A 20,530-nucleotide genomic window follows, 5' to 3' on the forward strand; every position below is an offset into this window, starting at 1 on the left:
TATACTTGAATAAATTTTAAAGAAAGATTGCCACAAGAAATAGAAGGAAATAGGTCCTCTTGTACATTGTTGGTGAGGGTGTTTATTGGCGCACCAAAAACCTGGAAACAGTTAAATGAGCATCAACAGAGACTGGTGAATTCTACATGGAGCATATGCCACAGTCTCTCCAAGGAATGATGGAGCTATATGTATACCACATGCTTTACCACCATTTGTGTAAATGTGTGTGTGAGGAAATAGACGTGCATATACTTATACTAGAGGCCTGGTGCATGACTTTCGTGCACTGGGGGTGGCGGGTTTCTCAACCGGGCCTGTGCCCTCTTCCAGTCCAGGACCCCTCGGGAGATGTCCAACTGCTGGTTTAGTGGGCTCACAGTGAGCCTAAGCTGGCAGTTGGACATCCCCTGAGGGGTCCTTAGCGCTGTTGCTGAGGCAAGAGAAGCTCCTGCCACTGCTGCTGCGCTCACCAACCATGAGCCCAGCTTCTGGCTAAGCGGCGCTCCCCCTGTGGGAGTGCACTGACCACCAAAGGACAGCTCCTGCATTGAGCATCTGCCCCCTGGTAGTCAGTGTGCGTCACAGCGACTGGTGGCTCTGCTGTTCAGTTGATTTGCATATTAGGGTTTTATTATATAGGATGCTTAGAAAACATTCAGAACCTGCTGGAAACCTCAGGACCTGGTGCCATCGACCCCTCTGGCCAGGGAGGCTCCCTCCATCACGTACTTTGTGGTAGGCACATGCATATAAACAATGTGCTAAATAATTCTAATTCATAATTAGAAAAATAAAAGGCATTGGCTAATTTACAGTCACAAAAGACACCTGATTTCCCATACGCAGCCACATTGCTGTGTTTCGTTCTTTTGGCTTTCGTTGTGCTGTTGTTTTGTTTTGATTTCTGCTCTTTTGTGCTTATATCTTGGTTATCTCACAAAAATTCAGAGCACATGAACCGTTCGTTTAAGTTTCTTAAAAGCATGCCCAAAGCAGAAAGCCGCTTTTCTTTTGAGTGAAACATCGTAACAGGGACAGGGAGCGGGCGACGAAGAGAATACGGCAGAACTTGTGGTCGCCCCGTCGGGGCCGACTGCCAAGCCACCTCCACAGACTGGCCACATTGACATTTCCAAGTTAAGGGTATTTACAGGGATGAGAGCCCCCTGTTTGTCTTCTGACACCCAAGCTCTACATTGCTTCTCAGTCATCATATCTCACCAGCCAACAAAAAGCCCGTCCCGTCCTGCCGTCGGTTTAATTGCATTTCCCATTATGGTTCCATTTAGAAATGCCATGTGTCCTCAGATAAGCACTCAAAACCCAACTCATGTAAATTTTAGAGCCAGGATTTATGAAATCATATTGTCCAGGTGTTTTATTGCATTACTATGAAATCGCATTGTTTTCTAGTGTAGATTATCTGTTTATTCTTAAGTTATCCCATTACGTTTGGATATGAAAAATAACACTAGCTCTCTCAATGCAGGTCGCCAGGCTGGCGTGGCTGGTGTGTGGTATTCATACATTTTCATGATGTTCCTATAGTAAACATAATCTAATAAAGCCAAAGCACACTAAATAAATAATTGCATCTAGAAAAGCAATAAAAACAAATAAAATTAGTACTTTCATAAGTGGAAAGGTACTTCAATTACCGCTACAAGCACCAACCCCCGCCACCACAGAGTGTGTCGAATCATTTCCCTTATGCATATTTCTAGGATATAATAATTTGATTGAAGATATGAGGCAGCACACAGGAGCCTCCAACTTGTGAAGTGTATACAGTTTCCAACAGAAGATGCATGATGTCAGTCCTTGGCACCCTTAAAGAACCTCTTGTGTTTCTGGCATGCACTCTTGGCTGGCACAACCAACCATGTGCTAATTACATTTCCCAGCGTGCTTCACTGGAAATAAACTCCCAAAGGCCGGGGAAAGGGGGCCAGTGGGGACTCCGCACAGGGTCACCATGCTGCTACCTTCCTTTGCACCCAGGGTTTAGTGGAGGGTCAGGTGCATTGAGACGCAGCTCAGAGAAAAGGCTCAGCCTATCAGTAGAACTAGGGAGGATGCGAGGGCTGGCGATAAACCCAGGCGCAGGCGCAGATGTAAGGTACAGTAGCTGCATGGGCGGACCAGGGGGAGGACCTGCCGCAGAGCCCTGCTGGTACGCCAGTGACGACCACAACCTTGGCAGCGCGAGCCGGCCCTGGGTTTAACCTAAGGAGTCACTCCTAGTGCCTGAGGCAAGGGGTCTCAGAAGATGAATCAAGACGTTCCCTGACATCTGCTGGCCCTCAGAACAACTCCCGCTGAGCCTCCTCCGCTCGGGGGTGCAGGAAGTACAGGGTATAGGCCCTTGGCACGCAGGCTACAAACTGAAATGCTCTTCAACTGGCTCTAGGTACTGAGACACCAAGGAAAGTGCGAGAAGCGGGTTTCCAGGCCTCAGGCCTGAGCCTGACACTCGTGCCCAATGTTGCCATCTTTACTGGCCGGGAGGTTCAGACAGCTGATGTGGACCAACTGCTGGACACCCAGGTGGGGTCCCTTAGAAAAAGCCTAGAACTTTCTGAGCCTGTGGGAAGCGGGGTCGTTTCCTCTTTCCCAGGACTGTGTGGCTTTACTCTTTTCCTTTTTACCAGCCAGAGACTCCTGGTCGCATTCCCTTTCTGTCCCTCCAATAGAGGCTCAGTATTTGTGTTCCGCTGCCTGGTATCTTGTATGTTCTAAACCCCACTGTTCAATGTATCCTTAACCTCACTTTTCACACATTTCCTCCCGGCCAGGGAGAACCTGCTCCTTAGTCTGCAGGGGGATGCGGTTCAGATATAGATGCGTGGCGAAGCGTCCAAGGAGGGCAGGAGAAAAGAAAGGTCTTCGACCTCTCAGCTCCGTGGAAGTGTCCACCAAGAGGAGGTGAGCAGAGAGGCCCCGAGGCGTCGACCTGTAGCTGACCACAGAGCGTAGGTACAAGAGGAACTTGGACCTCGATGCAAATGTCAGCTGGGTGACCTTGGACCAGTCCCATCACAGGCCTTCAGGGATGCACCTTGTTGATGTAAGTGAGGGTTTAAATGAGATGATGTATGCAATGCTGGCCTTAGAGAAGATGTTGAATAAATAAATGTTTTGGCGTCATCACCTTCTCACTAGAGAATCGGTTAAAATATTATCCATTTGTCTGTGTTCTGAATTATTTATGAGTTACAAAGAGCTACCTAAACTAAATAGCCCTGGATACATTTTGACAGATAAGAAAGAGGTTCTAGAAAATTAGTTGAATGGGCTAAATTGTGTTCCTGCAAAATTCATATGAGGAAACCCTAACCCCTGGCACCTCAGAATATGACTGCATCTGCAGATGGGGTTTAAGTAGGTAATTAGGTAAAGTGCAGTCATTGGAGTGGGCCCTAATCTAACATGACTGATGCCCGTGTAAGAAAAGGACATGAGGACACAGAGACTTACAGCAGGAAGACCACGTGACGACACAGGAGAGGGCAGCCATCCACACGCCATGGCGAAAGATCGGAAAATAGCCCTCTAACCCCCGGGTTGCAGACGCCTGGCCCCCAGGACTATGAGGAGTGAATTTCTGTCGCTTCAGCTGCCCAGTCGGTGGTACTTTGCTGTGGAGCCTGAGCAAACTGACGCATTAGAGAGAAGGGGAGGGGAGGGCACAGCCTCTGTCCAGGAGAGGAGAGGGACTCCCTGCTCAGGGTGGGCATACAGCTCTCAGCGCATCTGGTGTGGACAGCAGAGGAGGGGGACAGATGCATTCACCCCGTTCACTGGGGAGCAAGACCAGAGAGGCCCTGGAGCCCTCGCAGGTAGAACCCCAACCCACAGCTCCCGCCCTCGCTGTGCTGCCCCCACGGCGGGGCTTGACGCTGGGCACCGGCCCTAAGACTGCACTTCCACTCGCGGTGCCTCCTGCTACGTCTTCCGGTGGCACAAAGAGGACTTTCCACAAATTTTCAATTTAATTTCCTTAAACGGCATGCAGTGAAAGTGTTTTTAGATGGACAGTGTCTGCACTTTAACACACGTACAGATGAGTGCCACCTTCGTGACAGGGCACACGGCAGTTCCGTCACCCCCACACCACCCCTGTGGTCATGTCTTCCCTCCAGCTCTGCCCTGGAGCCCCCATCTGTTTCCGGTCACTGGGGTCTTGTCTCTTAGAGGATGTCATATGAAAGGACTCATACCGTGTGTAACCTTTGAAGATTGGCTTTTTCTCTCAGTATAATTCCCTCCGTTCATCCAAAGTACTGCATATATTCACGGTCTCTTCCTTTGGTTGTTAGGAGGACTCTGGTGTGCCATGCACTGCAGTCTGCTTATCCATTCACACGCTGAGGGCATTCGGCTGTTTCAAGTTTTTGGCAGTTGTGAACAGAATTGCTATAAATATTCACGTGCAGGTTTTCAAAAGGCGTTTTTACTACTCAGAGTAAACACCGTGAGTGGGTTTGCTGGGTGAGGTGAACAGCATATGCTTAACTCTACAAGAGCCTGCCAAAGTGCTTGTCCAGGAATGCGCCATTCTCCCCTCCTGCCAGCAGGCCTGAGAGTTCCGTTCGCTCTATTACTTGTGCACACGTGTGTGTAGTATTTCTTCTTTGGCTACTCTAGTAGGTTATAGTGGTCTTTCCTTAAGACCTCGCTGATCCCAGATGTGCACTCCAGTGCTCACTGACACCACCACATTCGCCCCCCCCCCCCAGCACAGCACCCCCTCAGAAGGATCAGGAACACGATCACAGAGTCCTTTCTACCGCAGTGAGGCCTCCAGCCTCTTCACCAGTGTCAGGGGCTGGAAGGCATGTCTCCCATCTCCCGTCACCTCGCTGGGTGCTGAGGGAGGCAGCAGCAGGTGGAAGCCTGCCAGCTGGGCCTCCGCCTCTGCCGTGAGCTCTTTCCCTAGTTCTAGGGAACAGAAAGGGCGCCTACACGGAGAACTGACTCCATGGGACTACAACTAGGAAGTCAACTCAAAGATCAGGAGCCGTGCACCTCCGGGAGCGCCTAGTCTTCAAGCCCCTTGTTGGTAATTTTGAGTATTTCATTTTGTAGATGTGTTTCCAGGATTCGAGCCAAAGATTAACATTCCGACCAAGAGAGAGAGATTGCAAATTCTGTGCAGACTCCAGCAAAACCACCCTTTTTCATAGGGATCACAGTTGACTGCGCAGGTGGAATTAAGTTGCAGAAATAAAAGAAAAATGCAATTGCAGCCCCAGCAAGTTCTCCGATGTCAGAAGCTCAGTGGGTAACACCATTATCACAGCTCAGATCAATACCCAGGACATGGACGCTTATGCTGACGGCACCTTGCAGTTAAAAACGTGACTGCAGTTCTCCTGGAGCTGCACTATCAGGAATCCATTTACCCAGGAGAGAATTGCATAGTACCCAGCAGACTTCCTCTCCCCTCCAAGATAAGTGCTCATTCTTTATTCAGCAGAGTAGTACCTGGTAAAACGACATTCCTCATCATGCGAGGACACGGAGAGTCTGGCACTGAGGGACTGTGTGCTCAGTGAGGCTCCGTTTGATGAAGGGCCCCCGCTGGGTCCCCTCAGGAGGGAGAGGTTGCTGTGGTCCCGAGCGGGCCTGTTGGAATCAGCGTGTCTTGGATACGAACTTGACTTGATTTTGAGTTCCACAGGCCTGCCGACTGGCGTATTTATTTATGCTTAAACATATTATGAAGAGAAGAGGTTGAGTTCCCTGAGATGCAAGTTAAATGAAAGTAAATCAAAATGAACAAAAGAGACATCTTTCCCAGAGAGAGAGGTTAAACAATGGCACACAGGACATGATCTGAAGTGACTTGGGAGGTGGCAGAGTGTTGTTTGAGAATCTGAACTTAGCAAATGGTAACTAATCTTCACTCTCTCATTCGGCCCTCACACCAGCCTTATGGGGCGGGCCCAGTGGTTATGCCCACTTCACAGATGAGCCAACAGGCTTGAGAGGGCAGGTAACTGTCCTGGCCAGGGTGGCTCAGTTGGTTTGAGCATCATCCTGTGCACCAGAAGGTTGTGGGTTCGATTCCTGGTCAGGGCACACGCAGGAGGCAATCAATAAATGTATCTCTCTCTCTCTCTCTCTCTCTCTCTCTCTCTCTCTCTCTCTCTCTCTCTCTCTCCCTCTCCTCCGCTGCTTTCTCCCTCTCTAAAATCAATAAAAAGTAAAATTAAATAAGAATAAAGGCAGGTGACCTGCTCAAGGTCATGCAGCCGTTGCTGGCTGGAGTCTGGATTCTTACATGTGACCAAGGCCCAAGGCTCTGGGTGAAGGTCTGGACCCAGGCGAGCCAGCCAGGCAGACACAATCCCCGAGATCCCAGTGGGGAAATGGCGACTTTCCAAAGACAACGGGGAAAGCTTTATTGGCACAAATCCTAAACGTGGGAAAGTGGGTTTTCAGAACGGGCCGGCACTGCTCTGTGGGCGGCGTGAGCGTCAGCTCAAGGGGCTGAGGGGGAGGGAGCTGACCCCCCGCAGCAGAGGCCGGGAGCCCGGCGCGGTGTCGGGGGCAGAGGACCTAGGGGTGCAGCACTGAAGACCCTCTGAGGGCAGGTGCACGGAGGCGCTGACGGAGCAGACAGTGGGGAGCAGGAGAGACATCCACGGAAATGCCTGCAGGTGACCCCTAGCTTCCCGCCAGGTTCTTCGCCTCCGAGGAAGGAACCGGTGCCGCCGAGCAGTGTGGCTGATAGGGGTGCAGCTCCGCTTGGCAAGGCTGGGGGTGAGGTGCCCACAGACTCCTGATTAGAGGTGCCCGCTGGCCAGGCGGAAGCACGAAGCTGAGAAGTGTTGATGGCGTAACGGACGTTCTGTGAGGTGACCACGGAGCCACACTCCAGGTCCACGCGTGCGTCTCCTCCAAGGGAGTTCCGTGCTCCACGTGGACCTCTGGCTCCAGCAGCGTAACTGATCCCAGATGCTCACTCAGAGCCGAGGGCTGGGACCGCTGCCCCCCCAAGCCCAGCACCGGCGGGGACTGCGGCCCAGACTTCCCTTAACAATCTGGGCCAGGGACCAGGACCCTCGGTCACTGCCCATGGAGACACAGGTGCCCTCAGAGAACCACATGCGGCCTCCCACTGCTGCCTCAGAGATCTGTACCTGAGTCCCATCTGGGCTCAATCTGCAGACTCCTACCCGCACCCAGCCTTCACAGGGCTACCCAACGATTAATGGCCAATCAATAACCGTGTTCTCTGGGACTTGCATAGACTAGAAGGATGTGGCGCTCAGAGAGGCCCCGGATGGAGATGAAGGTTTCAAAGTCCTACCCAGGCTTGTCGGCACCTGAGGCTGGACCAAGTCACTCGGAAATCTTGAGCAAATTCACAGCACTCTCGAGTCTGGGGAAGTCACAGGCTGCTTAGCAAAGAATATTCCCAGAATGAATTTGGCAGGACAGTCACATGCCCCTGGCTTAGTGCCCAGAAGTGACCGAGTGACTGGGCCCAGAAAGGCCCGAGGCTGTGCAAGTCGTTAGAGAGATGAATGTCTCTAGATTTAAGCCACGCGTGTTTGGGAAGCGAAAATGTTATTACAGATGATGCTCTCGGGAGGGTCCGGATACATGAGACCTGCAGTGGCGCGGGGACCGCTTCGTGATCGAACACAGGCGCACTCTTGTTCTCTCCCCCGGGAGCGGAGATGGATGCCCCGCTGCCTTCCTGAAGCACTTTTCCTGGCAGAGCTGCTGGCGAGATGCTTGTGCTCAGGGAAGAGCGTGTCTGGGCATCCACTCTGTGTCGGCGTCCACTGAGCCTCTCCGACCTTGCACACTCGGTCTTCCGGCCGCCTGCAGCTGAGACGCTCTCGGATCCATCGGACTGTGCCAGGGGCCGTCTAGGGCAGTGGTCGGCAAACTGCGGCTCGCGAGCCACATGCGGCTCTCTGGTCCCTTGAGTGTGGCTCTTCCTAAGCCTTAGGAGTACCCTAATTATGTTAATAACAATGTCCCTACCTATATAGTTTAAGTTTAAAAAATTTGGCTCTCAAAAGAAATTTCAATCGTTGTACTGTTTATATTTGGCTCTGCTGACTAATGAGTTTGCCGACCACTGGTCTAGGGTACCACAGAGCATGGGCTCTCAGACACAGGACTTCCATGTATAAGCTGTGTGACCCTGGCAAGTTACTTAGCCTTTCTGTGCGTCCATTCCCACATCTGTAAAGTTAGATTTAAAACAGTACCTATCTCACAGGGTTATTTTGAAGATTAAATGCATTGATAAATGTAATGTAATTAGAAAATTACCTGGTAAGTAAGTTGTTACATAAGTATTGAATTATTATTACTATGCTAATTATTATAAAGTAAATGTCATTTTAATAACTCGTCTCTTTGAAATATTTAGAGACAGAGAGAAGACACTCAGAGATCATTTGGAAAATATCACGTAACAGACGGGTTGGCCTTGGGCGGGTGCCGAAAAGTCCCTTGACATATTTTTCAATAGTAGGAAAGACACTCCTTCTAAACAGACAGGCCACGCACGCCATGCTGCGCACGGCTCTATGCAAATCCTCCAGCGGTTTCCCATCGCACTTAGAATGAACCCCAGGGTCCCGATAGGACCCGACCTGTTGCAATCTTGCACGGCCCTCCTCTGGCCTGGCCCACCACACCTCCGCTTGCTCACCACAGCTGCAGCCGTCGGTCGCCCTTGGACACACCAGGACAGCACTCCTGGTTCAGGGCCCACCTCAAGGTGTTTGCCAGGCTGTGCTCTCTGCCTGGAATGTTCTTCCCCCGCATAGCAGAGTGGCTTGCTGCTGTGAATAACCAGTCAGGCCTCTGCTCCAAGGAGACCTTTCGCCCTAAGCACCGTCCCTCTGCGGCCCCCTTACTCCCCTCCATTGCCCCGCAGAGCAAGTATCCCCTTAGCATTGTAACATCTGTTCACTCGGCTACCGCCTGCCTTCTCCCGCCAGAATGTAATTGCAGCCCCTAATATTCACTTAGTGCACGGACAGCTCTACGCAGAAGGTACTCTTGCCATCTCACATACACATATGGAAGTGCGGGCACAGAAAGAACACACCTGTGGCCAACAGCGGGGACATGGCTGTGCCGTGCTACAGAGATGCTGCCGACACAGGCAGGGGTGGGGCCACTGCTCACGGCCTCAGCCAGCGGGCCTGGGACTTGCTGAGGAACTGGCTCTTCAAGAAAATGGCTCTAACTTGCAGCGTTTGGTGATTCCACATGGAAATCCCCCCACAATGGCTGGTTTCAAGATGCCAGATAGACTTGCCCTCTCCTGGAATGGAGTGGGCTGGAGCACGCCGCTGATATCGCCTAGTTCCTAGGGAGATACGCTCAGTGCCACCTGGCACGTAGGAAACTGCATATTTAAATGAGGCATGTGGCCCACAGGCCGCAAGTCTGACATTGTTGGAGGACTTTCCTGAGCATTTTTGCTGAGAGACAGCAGAGCCCAATGGGGAAGAACAGGGTCCGAAAGCCAGGTGTCTGGCCAGACCAGCTCTGGCACTTCCTGCTGCAGCAGCTTGTGCTGTATTTACCTCTTTGTGCCTCCCCAGCTTCATTTATGAGACGGAGATAATAACAATGCTTAGGGCTGTCCCAATGTCAGCACTGGGGTCGTGCCTGCTTTGGGAGGTAGCATCATCACCATCATCACCACCTATCGTCACCACCACCTTCATCAACATCATCACCATCATCACCACCTATCGTCACCACCACCTTCATCAACATCATCACCATCATCACCACCTTCATCACCATCATCAACATCATCACCATCATCACCACCTATCGTCACCACCACCTTCATCACCATCATCACCATCATCACCACCTTCATCACCATCATCACCACCTTCATCACCATCATCACCACCTTCATCACCATCATCACCACCTTCATCACCATCATCACCATCATCACCATCATCACCACCACTGCAATCACCATCTAGCACCATCAGCATCTTCATCACCATTACCACCACCATCACCACCTTCATCAGCATCATCACCATCACTACCACTTGCATTATGTCATGGACACAAAGTACAGGGCATAAACCAAGCATTAAGATGAGATATAAACAGCAGTAGATATGTGAGCTCATTTGTTGAGTTCATATGTAACGTGGGCAATGGGTGCATATGAGTGAATTCATAGTTTGTATTCATATCTCTGTGCATGCTCTAATCACAAATCCACTAGGCTGCTGCCTTTGGGACATCCCACGTGCTTGTTGAGTTCATAAATTCAGCTTCAGAAAGTTATAATAATAAGTTAAAATTGAATCAGCCAGAGAAACAAAGCCCCTTAAAGGTATTGCTAGATTGTCCTGAACTTAGAATCTCACAGAGATTTCCTTCCTGATATAAGTGCCTCGCTGGATGTAACACATACAATGGTGATGTTTTCCTCTTTCTCTGAAATGGCACTTCATTTCTGGTATTCTCAATCTGAGATTGAAAAAGTCTTTTAATAACCACTCTGAAGTGCTCTGCATTCAAAACCGAGGTTTTAAATGAAATAAGTTTTTTTAAATATCAAATGTGAGCACAAATGATATTGTTCCATGAGATTACAAAAATAAAATAGAGTGGAAAAGTTAAGAAACAATTTCCCAGTAGGGCAATGCCTGCGGCAATGAGATGGCCAATAAAGGCAGCAAATCCGCTGAGCAGAGAGGGAAGCAAGCTAGCGCTCTGCAGGGACGCTGCCTGCAGACACTTGGCCATCCCAGGCTGGCACCCGGGCCCCAGGGAGGCCTGCGTGGCCAAGTGGGAAGGCCTGTGCGTCGGGATGGGAAGGCCATGGTGGCCAGTTGGGGAGGCCTCATGGCCAGGTGGGGAGGCCTGTGCAGCCAGGTGGGGGCGCTCATGGGATAGGTCTGCTGGACCTTGGGCCTGGTTCACCTCTCTGCCACCTGTTCACCTTCACCAGGCGCTGCCAGGCCCATGCTCCAGTCCCCACAGCACCGTGCACACTGCCTGTCGGGGGCGCTCAGTAAACGCCTGGAGACTGAATGGGCGGCTGGCTCACAGTGGCCGGTGTGAGTCAGTGATGCAGTACGGGGACACACGGCCAAGGCGGTCAGCCCAGAGTCACCCCCTCCTAGCACAAAGCCACCCAGCGGGCGGTTCCTCGCGGCACTTCTGGGGGAGGGTCCCTGTGGTCTCTGGGAGGGGTCCTAAGGACGGCTGAAGGTGGCGTCAGTCTGAAGGACTGCCTGGACGTAACAGCGCCGTGGCCTGTCGTTAATAAAAGCAGAGCTTCCACCAGCCTCCACTGGCTCCGAGTGGCTGAGGAGCCTCCCGCCTGGTGGCTGTCTGTGGATGGGGTGGGGGCAGGGTTGGGAGTAACCTCATGCTGCCAGGACATGCCAGCCTAGGTCAGGGCCAACAGCCCCTCATAGACGCTCCCACTTCCACTTTGGGAGGCCTGATCCCTTCTCCCTGCCGGTCGCATCCCACTCATGGAAGAGCCCCCACTCTCTCCGACGGCAAGAAGCCCAGGAAACCAGTGACTTGCGTTTCCCCGCGCTCCTCCCTCCAGTCCACACGCATAGGGCCCGTGACGCCGCGGCCTGCGGGCGCCGAGGGAGCGCGAATGCGCGTCTCTGAAACGGCACCAGCGCGTCACAGCGAAGCTCTGGGTTTTCCCAAGGCTTTTACGCGGGGTAATATATTGTACATGCGGTTGTGGGTTTCTTCCTTTTTAATTTTAAAGCGAGATTATGCACATATTTTATGCAGGTTAATATATCCTTTTCATGCACATCTAACTGAAACCAGTTCTATCGAGCAAATGAGCGACAACAAGAGGGATCCTCGGGCTTATTACAAACATCCCTCACGAACCTGAGGCGCGTGTCCTCGGGAACCATGTTGCTGGATTTGGGTTATTACTGAAATCCTCCCAGAATCTCTCGGTGCCGAGTGTGCCCCAAAGCCTTCTCTCTCCCGCTCAGAGCAGCTCTGGTCCTGGCCGTGTGTTCTGGGCCGTGAGAACCGGGCTGGCGAAGGGGCTCCTTTCTGACTCGGGCCAGCGCTGCGCAGGGCTCTGGTCCCGGCCCGCTGACCCCGGTGGGAGGCAGGCTCTCAGACAGGTTCCCTCTCCAGGATCATGAAGTGCGCGCTCCTGTTCTGTCCACCCGCGCGCCCTGGTCTTGCAGCGGGTTTGCTGCAGACTTTAAACCCGACAGACAAGCAGGTCAGATTCCACCTGCCCAAGGCCCTGGGTCACCGGGCAGGGCTGTCCCCAGCTGAAGGGGGGACAAACTCTCCAGAAAGGTCCTCAGGAATGACGATTCACAGTGCCCTTTAGAAGCAGAGCCTCGGGTTTACATTTCTTTGTCGATTAAATAAGAAAAGCCCACAGCTCCTTGCGGCTGAACTCCCTTCCAACAGGGTCAGCAGGCCCGTCTGGGGGCAGCCGCAGCCACTGTCCTGCTGGCAGGGACCCGGCAGAGGGCGCAGCCCAGAGCCGCACGTGTCTGCTCTCAGATGTTCCTCGCATTTACCTGGGGTCGTTGTTTTGATGCCGCTGTGAGGTCAGTAGATCTAGGGTGGGACCTACAACGTCTGGGTGACACCCAGGCTGCTGGCCCACAGACCCCGCGTGGAGCAGTGAAGAGTTAGAGCTCCGGCCTCAGACACCTGCCCGCAATCATTCGTCCATTTCACACACACGCCGTGAACCCCAGGTTCTCTACTGGGGACACAGGAATGAGGAAGACAGGTTCTCGGTGACTTTAAAACTAGCGCTAGTGAAAACGTAACACGTGCATCAAAGGACACAATCAAGAGAGGGAAAAGCACCAGACAGAATGGGTGGAAAAACTCGCAAATTATGTATCTGATAAGAGATAAATATCCAAAAAGATATATATATATAAAGAACTCCTACAATTCAACAACAGAAAGAGCACTGCTGATCATCAAGGAAACAACAATCAAAACCACAGCGAGATGCCATCTCACAGCCGTCCACGTGGCTGTTATCAAAAAGCCAAGTGCTAAGTGTTGGAGAGGACGTAGGAAAGTCAGAGCCTGATGCACAACATTCCCTGGTGGGAATGTAAACTCGCACAGCTGCTCTGGAAAACAGTGTCATTTCATTCCCTCAAAACATTAGAAATAGAATTACCATGTGGTTTTCCTTCAGCAATTTCACTTCTAGGTACACATACAAAAGGATGGAAAGCAGGGACTCAAAGAGGCTTGCACATCCGTATTCACGGCAGCATTACTCCCGTAGCAAGCCAAGCGCCCACGGACAGATGCAGGTAAGCAGGATGTGGCGTGGACACACAGCGCAGTATCACTCCGCTTTGGAAAGAAAGGAAATGCGGACACATGTTGCAACATGGGTGGTCCTTGACGACATTATACCAAGGGAAATAAGCCAGTCACGGACAAACGCTGAGTGAGGCCACCCGCCTGGGATACCTAGGGGAGTGGGTCAGAGAGAAGGAGGTGGGAGGGTGGTTTGCGGGGCTGCGGAGGGGAGAGAGAGTGTTTGGTGAGCGCAGAGTGGCATGATGAAAGATTTCTGGGGATTGCTGGCACAATGTGAATGTACTTAACACTACTGAGATGTTCACTTACAACAGGTAGTAAGTCTTAGGTTACGTGTATGTCACACAACTAAAGAACAGGTCCGTGTCTGTACTTAGGTGTGGACAGTGCACCTGACTTCACAGCGTGAGAAGGGTAGGGTCACATGGTTCCCGCGGGGGAGAAAGTCAGGTCAGGCGGGTGAACACTTTAAGGTGGAGGGGGAAGCGCTGAAACACAGGTGAGGCCAGGGCTGCGGGCCCAGGAGAGGCCCTGGCAGCAGGTGGACAGGGAGGGGGTGAGCGTGTGAGCCAGTTGGGCAGCAACAGGAGGAAAGGGTTGAGCCTGGGCACCCCAAAACCTGACAGGGAGGCTGGGTCCCAGGGAACGGGGCTGAGGGAGGAGGCAGCTAGACCTGGACAGGACAGCCGCTCCCTGGGGCAGGGCTGTGGGTGCAGCAGGCGGGGAAGGCCAGGCGGGCAGGTGTGCCAGGGCAAGTGTGGGGATGTGTGCAGCTTCCAGGGGGTGTCCCACAGTCAGTCAGGAAAGCCAGTTTGGAAGTGGCTTGAAGACCCCGGTTGGAGAGAAAATGGGCTGCATAGGTTGCTGCTCTCAGGCAATGTGTTCAAAGAGAAAGGAGCCCCGGGCCGGCCAGCACTGGGAGGTGGGGAAGCGCAGCAGCCTGCCCGCCTGGGCGTGGCCACAGGCCGGAGGAGAGCAGGTGGCTGGGCAATGGCAGGTGAGCCCTGTTGCCTCCAGGGACAGGGCATCTGTGCATCCAGGAAGCAGAAGGAATAGATTAACTGAGACGTGTCACGAGGGATGGTGATGGGAAGGGCCCTGGCCCCCACGGGTATTAATTCTGAGGTCCGGGCGAACCTAGATTTGTGGAAAAGTGGACTGAAGGGGCGGGAGGCCTCAAAAAGAAGGTGCTGAGTGAACACATCCTGCAGGGGAGTTGCCAGCTCTGTGGGTGGGAGGACAGAGGCCATGGGGCCACTGGGAAGAGGACCTAGAGCGGTGGGGTGCCAGGCAGAGCAGGAGACAGGTGGGGCAGGCCTGTGAGCCCCGCCCCCACCATCACAGCAAGCCACGCCCCATCCTGGACGGGAAGGGGCCCTGAGAGTGTCCTAAGGGGAATGACATGGACAGCGCTGGGATGGAGGGAAGCCCCTAGGCAGCCACGTGGGGAGGGATGGGAACAAGAGACCAATGCAGGAGGCCCCTGGGCAACGCCTGGGACCACAGCCCAGATGTTCCTGACTTTGACTTTCGGTCTCCTCTCTGCTCACAGCAATCACCTTCTCCTGGAGCAGGAGCGCGGCCTCCCTGCACCCAGGGCTGCAGATGCCAGGACGCCCTCCCTGCACCCAGAGCTGTGAGCACCAGGACGCCCTCCCTGCACCCAGGGCTGTGAGCACCAGGACGCCCTCCCTGCACCCAGGGCTGCGGGCGCCAGGACACCAGAGTGGGCAGGGCCACCTCGTGAGGAGGGTGGGCTCTGACCAAGGCAGAGGAGGGCAGGAAAATGCCTTAGCCCAGAGGGTGACATCTCTTCCCTTTCTGTCAGCTTTGGTGTCCTTGGCTGCTGGCGGCTGGAGGGCTGGAGCTGCGGTCTGCCTCCCCTTCCCGCACTGCTCCCTCTCCCCTCGGGTCGGGTCTCTCCCGCACAGCCCGGCCCATGAGATAGATGTGAATGAAGCAGGCCCCGCCTTTCTCATCTCCAGACCAGGAGGCAGGGAGAGCCTTTCCTGACAGTGGGAATCGGTGGGAATCGGCACCAAGGGTGCTGGGAGCTCTGCTGCGGGGACACCCCACCAAGGGGGGGAAAGGGGTCCCCAGGAGGCTTCCAGGGGTCTTCGAAGTGCCCCTCCCCACCCTGATTAAAGGGACAATACACGTTTGAACTTTGTGGAAGTGCTCCGGCCCCCGGAGGATGAAGAACGGGGACACTGGAATGAGATGCCCCGTGTGCACGGGCCAAGCGAGCTGCGTGCGTCAGACCCACTGACCGGCAGAAGCCTGCGCGGCCGCGGGCCTCAGCACCTGCTGGCCGGCTGCGAGGGCAGGTGCTTGTGTTTGGCTGTTTTGCTACAAATGTGGAGGCAGTCTCCATCCTTGATTACAAAATGTTTAAATGCCTCTCTTGCCTCTTTCTTCTTCTTTCCTCTCATTTTTTTAACTTCCAGCCACTGTCATTCTCTGGCACACACACTCCTCACCAGCACCACGCTGCCTCGGACCTTACGAAGCGCTGCCACTTGCGAGCCCTTTGCGGGTGACACACAGGGCCCAGCCCCTCGAGTTTGCCTGGACACGGGGGGTCCGCCACGAGCTGACGTGCACACTTGAGATGAGAAATGGGGCCATCAAGGCCCTGGCAGAGGAACTGGCACACAGTAGGTGCTCAGTAAACGGAGTCAATGGTCCAGTCAATGGTCCATGGAGGCAGTGGGCAGGTTGGTCTCTCCTCTTGGGTGAGCCCCTGTCACCATCCCGCCAGGCAAAAGGGCTGTTGGGCCCAGAGGCCTGGCTGTCCCAGGAAGCACTGCTTCATGGAGATGGTGGAAAAATGAAAAATTACAGAATTAAATGCCTAAACGGGCACAAAGGCCCCCGAAAGGATGCCTCCAAGCTATTTTCTAAATTGCCCACCAAAGCCTGCGTGAGTCAAGCAACTATTGACTAAGTCTCGGCGGCCATCAAGCCTTATTGATCTGAGAGGTAAATATTGACCAGCGTGAGCCGGGGTCGATGCTGCCTCCTGGGAAAATAAATCCCAGTTTAACTAAAACCTGCAGGCGAGGCCTGGCCTGCTGCTCAGAGCGAGGCCGGCTCCGGCCAGCGCCTTCCCTGATCGTGCTTTGTAGTAACTGCAAACTAGTTCCCAAACTCACGTGTTTCTTGTTGGTAGAGAAAATGTTAAGTCTTTTCATATCTGAAATGATCAGGGGACAGTTTGGAATTTAAAACACTGTTATTGGGAGCACATCCATAAAACAGAGAATCTTTCTGAAATGCAGTAGAACTGCCCAGGACTTAGTTCCCATGAAAAATCTCCAGCGCAAACAAACACACAAACAAAGCAGTCAACAAGGAAACCTGTGGTCAGGACCAGTGCCATCTCCGAAACGCTGTGGAGGCCGCTGTTTCCAAGCGGCCAGAACTGCCGAGGCAGCATCCCGCGCCCCACAGGCAGGTGTGCAGCTGGTTTTCACTTAACGGATCGGTGATCGGTGGGGACCCCCTGGCGGTGGACGACAGAAAGGGGTCCATCCAAGACTGAGGCTCCGCAAAGGGCGGACCACGGGTGGCACTGTGGCCACCGAGAGGGAGTCCTGCCCTGTGAGTCGTAGGAACTCACTTTTCCTAAACAGTGTGTCCTCACACGCAAACCTAGGGTGGGAGCGGGGCTTACTGTGAGGGTCAAATACGATGCCGTGCGAACAGCACTCTTTTGGACAGACCCCCGGGTACGGCGACAGAACGTCAATAAGTAGCTGCTGCTGTTATTGCCGTGGGTAAGAGCTGGATAGAACCAGCGGGTCCTTGAGCTACTTAGGGAGGATGGAAGGTGGAGACATGTACAAGGTGCAGTCACTCCTGAGGTTGTTGATAAACATCCGAATTAAGAATGAAAGATCTGAAAGGTACACGCATGCCCACACTGACCTGCGGTGGCTGCTCAGTGAGAGGCCAGTGAGCTCAGCCTGTCCATCTCGGGGAGGCCGAGTCTCAGGTGAGATGTGGGGTGCTCGCAGGCAGGGGAGCTGGCACAGGGAACTGTGTCCTTGTGTTCAGCTCGCCCCCCGAAGGCCGACTGCGGGAGCAAGATCTGCTGGAACCAGGGAGAACTCTGCGCTGCACTCAGGGATGAGTGTGGCCAACAGAGCGGAACTGCTGACGAATTTTTGATGTGAACCAAATGGAATCACACTGTCTGAGCCCACAGTGCACTGGGGCCAAAAGGCTGCCTTTGGGAAACAAGTGAGCCAGCTTCTCCAACAGAAGTGGGGGAGGCGGGGGGGGGGGTGGCGGGGATCGGGGCACAGAGCGGCAAGGGTGGGGCAAGGCTGAGCCACCGAGGACATCAGCCAGGTACAGAGACCCAGACTCCACTCAGAGGCAAACCCTCCAAGGAGCTGGTTCACACTTTATGTTCCGGTTCAGAAGGACCCAGGTTCAAGTCTGCCTGCCGCCCTCAGCTGCTGACCTTCCTTAAGTCACCCGCCTCTCCCTGTCGCCACGTGCAAAAGCAGACGGCAGGACCGACTGCACAGAGCTGGTATGTGGCATCACTGACACTCCCATCTGCTGGGCACTGCGCTGGGCGTGGGCACGCAGCCCCGCCCACAGGCATGCTCCCTGCCTTCGCAGACTTTGCGTTCTGGTAGGAAAGAGAGGCACTGAACAGGTAAAAATGTAAGCTTGTGAGGGCGCCTCTGCCAGGGAGCCGTCAGCGGCGGCGTGTTTACGCAGGATCTCCAAAGGCTTCTGCACTGGGGTGTGTGTGAATAGAGACCCGAGGGGGTGAGCGATAGTCACAGGGGAGGGTGGGAAGGAAGAGTGCACAGCGGCTGCAAAGGCCCTTGCAGACCTTTTGGGTTGTTTAAGGACTAGCAGGGAGGCCAGTGTGGCCGGAGGGGGAGGGGGAGGGGAAGGGGGCGGGAGTAAAAATTATGTCCAAGAGGTAATGGGGTCTAGACCGTGTAGGGCCGTGCTGTCCGACGCGGCAGCCTCCAGCCACATGTGGCTCCTCAGCACCTGGAACGTGGCTCCGCCCTGAGTGCAGCACGTGGAACACACGCACTGGATCCTGAAGATTTAGTTGAACAAAGCATGTAAGTGTTTCATTAATAATTTTATATTGATTATATGTTTGAGTGATAATATTTTTGAGGTATTGAGTTAAATAAGCCATATTATTAACATTGGTTTCATCTGTTTCTTTTCACGGCTTTACTCTCGCCACTAGAACATGTGAATTACATATGTGGCTTACATGACACAGGGGTTGTAGGTCACGGTCGGAGCTGGGCGTTTATCTTGAACAATATGTGATGTGATAGGTATGCACATAACACACCCAGCGTGTTTCCCAGACATAGTGGGAAAGTTTACGAACTAGATTTCCCTCAAGACAAATTGCTCAAATGTAAAGGCAAAGGAAGATGAGGGGGAAGACATTGAACTCCAGGAAGAGTAAAAGCTAAGTTGAGACAGTTGATTACAATGTAGTGCTAAGACCAATGAAGCTAGCAAAGATTATTGAAATATAAAACAAAGTAAAATAAAAAAGAATCTGACAAACAGATACAACTGGATCGTTCCTAAATTCCAAAGGGACCAGAGAAAAACAGACATAAAAAATGCAAGTATTTCATGTCAGTCATCCTGGGGGAGTGAATTGCTTCATGCTTTTCACCTGCGTCTCCGCGACGCCAATGAGGTGAAATCATTTTCACGAGCTTATTGGTATTTGTACCTCTGCTGCATGACGTGTACGTTTCAGACTCTCCCTGTGTTTTGTGACGCTGTCACTTCTTGCTTCATAGGTGCCGTGTACTCCGTGGTAGACAGTCCTTTGTCAGACGTACAGAGGACAGATCCGCCCGCCCAGTCTCTGGCCTGTCTTTTCATTCTTGTATTCACAGCTTTAATCAGAATAGACCTTCTAAATTCCAACATAATCCAAATGTTTCAATCTTTTCTTTTATTTCTTGTTTAAAAAACCTTTGCCTACCCTGATGTTCAGGAGATATGCTCTCTTTAAGAAGCTTTATTTTTCCTTCAGTCCCTGCTCCTTCTCTAGTCTTGTGTGTGGTGTGAGGGAGGGGCTCTGTATCTCCGTCGTTTACTAGTAGATGGTCCAAGAGGCCCATTACCTCACACTGAAAAGGTAACCCTCCTACCACACTGTGATGCCACTTCTGTATCAATCAAGTGAGGACAAACATGTAGGTCGGTTTGGAGTTCTTGATTCTGTCCCTTTGGACTATTTGCCTACCTTTGTGCTATCACCACACTAAATTACTGTGCTTTAATGTAAATCTTTGGAGTTGGTATATAACTTCTCCACTTTGTCCCTTTTCCTTCAAGAATAGCTTGGCCCTTGACAGGACATACACATTTTAGAATAGCTTTGCAAGCTTTTCTCCCTCTCTCTCCTGCACAACCGATGAACAATGATAAGCAACAGTGTGATTAGAAACGAAGACCATAAAAAACGCAAGCACCACACTGACATAAAGAAATTAGTGAATAAATAGATGAGGGAAGGGGTCCATCTGCTCTTTACAAAATAATTTAAAATAGTAAATGTGGACAGACTGAGGAAAATAGCAAATCACCATTAACACACCATAGCAACATCCACTGATGAATGCTAAAGGTAGTGGGCCAAGTTTAAGGGGCAACAGAATATCTGCATAGCCTTGACGGATCTCCCTAAAATATTTATTTATTTTAAATTTTTATTGATTGATTTTAGAGAGAGAGAAAAAGAGAGACATCGATTTGTTGTTCCACTTATTTGTCATTCATTGGTTGCTTCTTGTATGCGCCCTGACAAGGGACTGAACCCACAACCTTGGCGCATCAGGACTCAACTACCCAGACAGGACAAAATTCTAATTGCTGTGGTGGTTTTGACAGGTCTACAAATTCTCTGCTGCTGCTCCCTTCAGGAGGCGGAGCTGAACGCCCCTCCCTTGAGTGTGAACTGGACCGAGAGTGGATTCTAATGAATAGACTAGGGAACAGGAAAAACAGTAACTTCACACTGAGGAGGCCTGCAGACAACACCGTAAGCGGGTGACGAAGAGTCATACCCGCCCCATGAGTGAGATGCAGTGACATCATGCTCCCCTGTGCTATTCTACAACCCACTCCGATCATCAGAGGAACTCAGAGGAACACCCGTCAGGGGACATTCTAA

At 52.4% G+C, this 20,530-nt stretch overlaps 1 protein-coding gene across 2 annotated transcripts in view; it reads right to left on the minus strand.

Moving 5' to 3' along the window:
- The window catches only part of VSTM4 (V-set and transmembrane domain containing 4), a 103,052-nt gene that overhangs the window by 3,910 nt on the left and 78,612 nt on the right, over nucleotides 1-20,530 (minus strand). The window lies entirely within an intron of this gene.

The sequence above is a fragment of the Myotis nattereri genome, assembly GCF_964212035.1.
Source record: "Myotis nattereri genome assembly, chromosome: 13".
NCBI classification, from domain to species: Eukaryota; Metazoa; Chordata; class Mammalia; order Chiroptera; family Vespertilionidae; genus Myotis; species Myotis nattereri.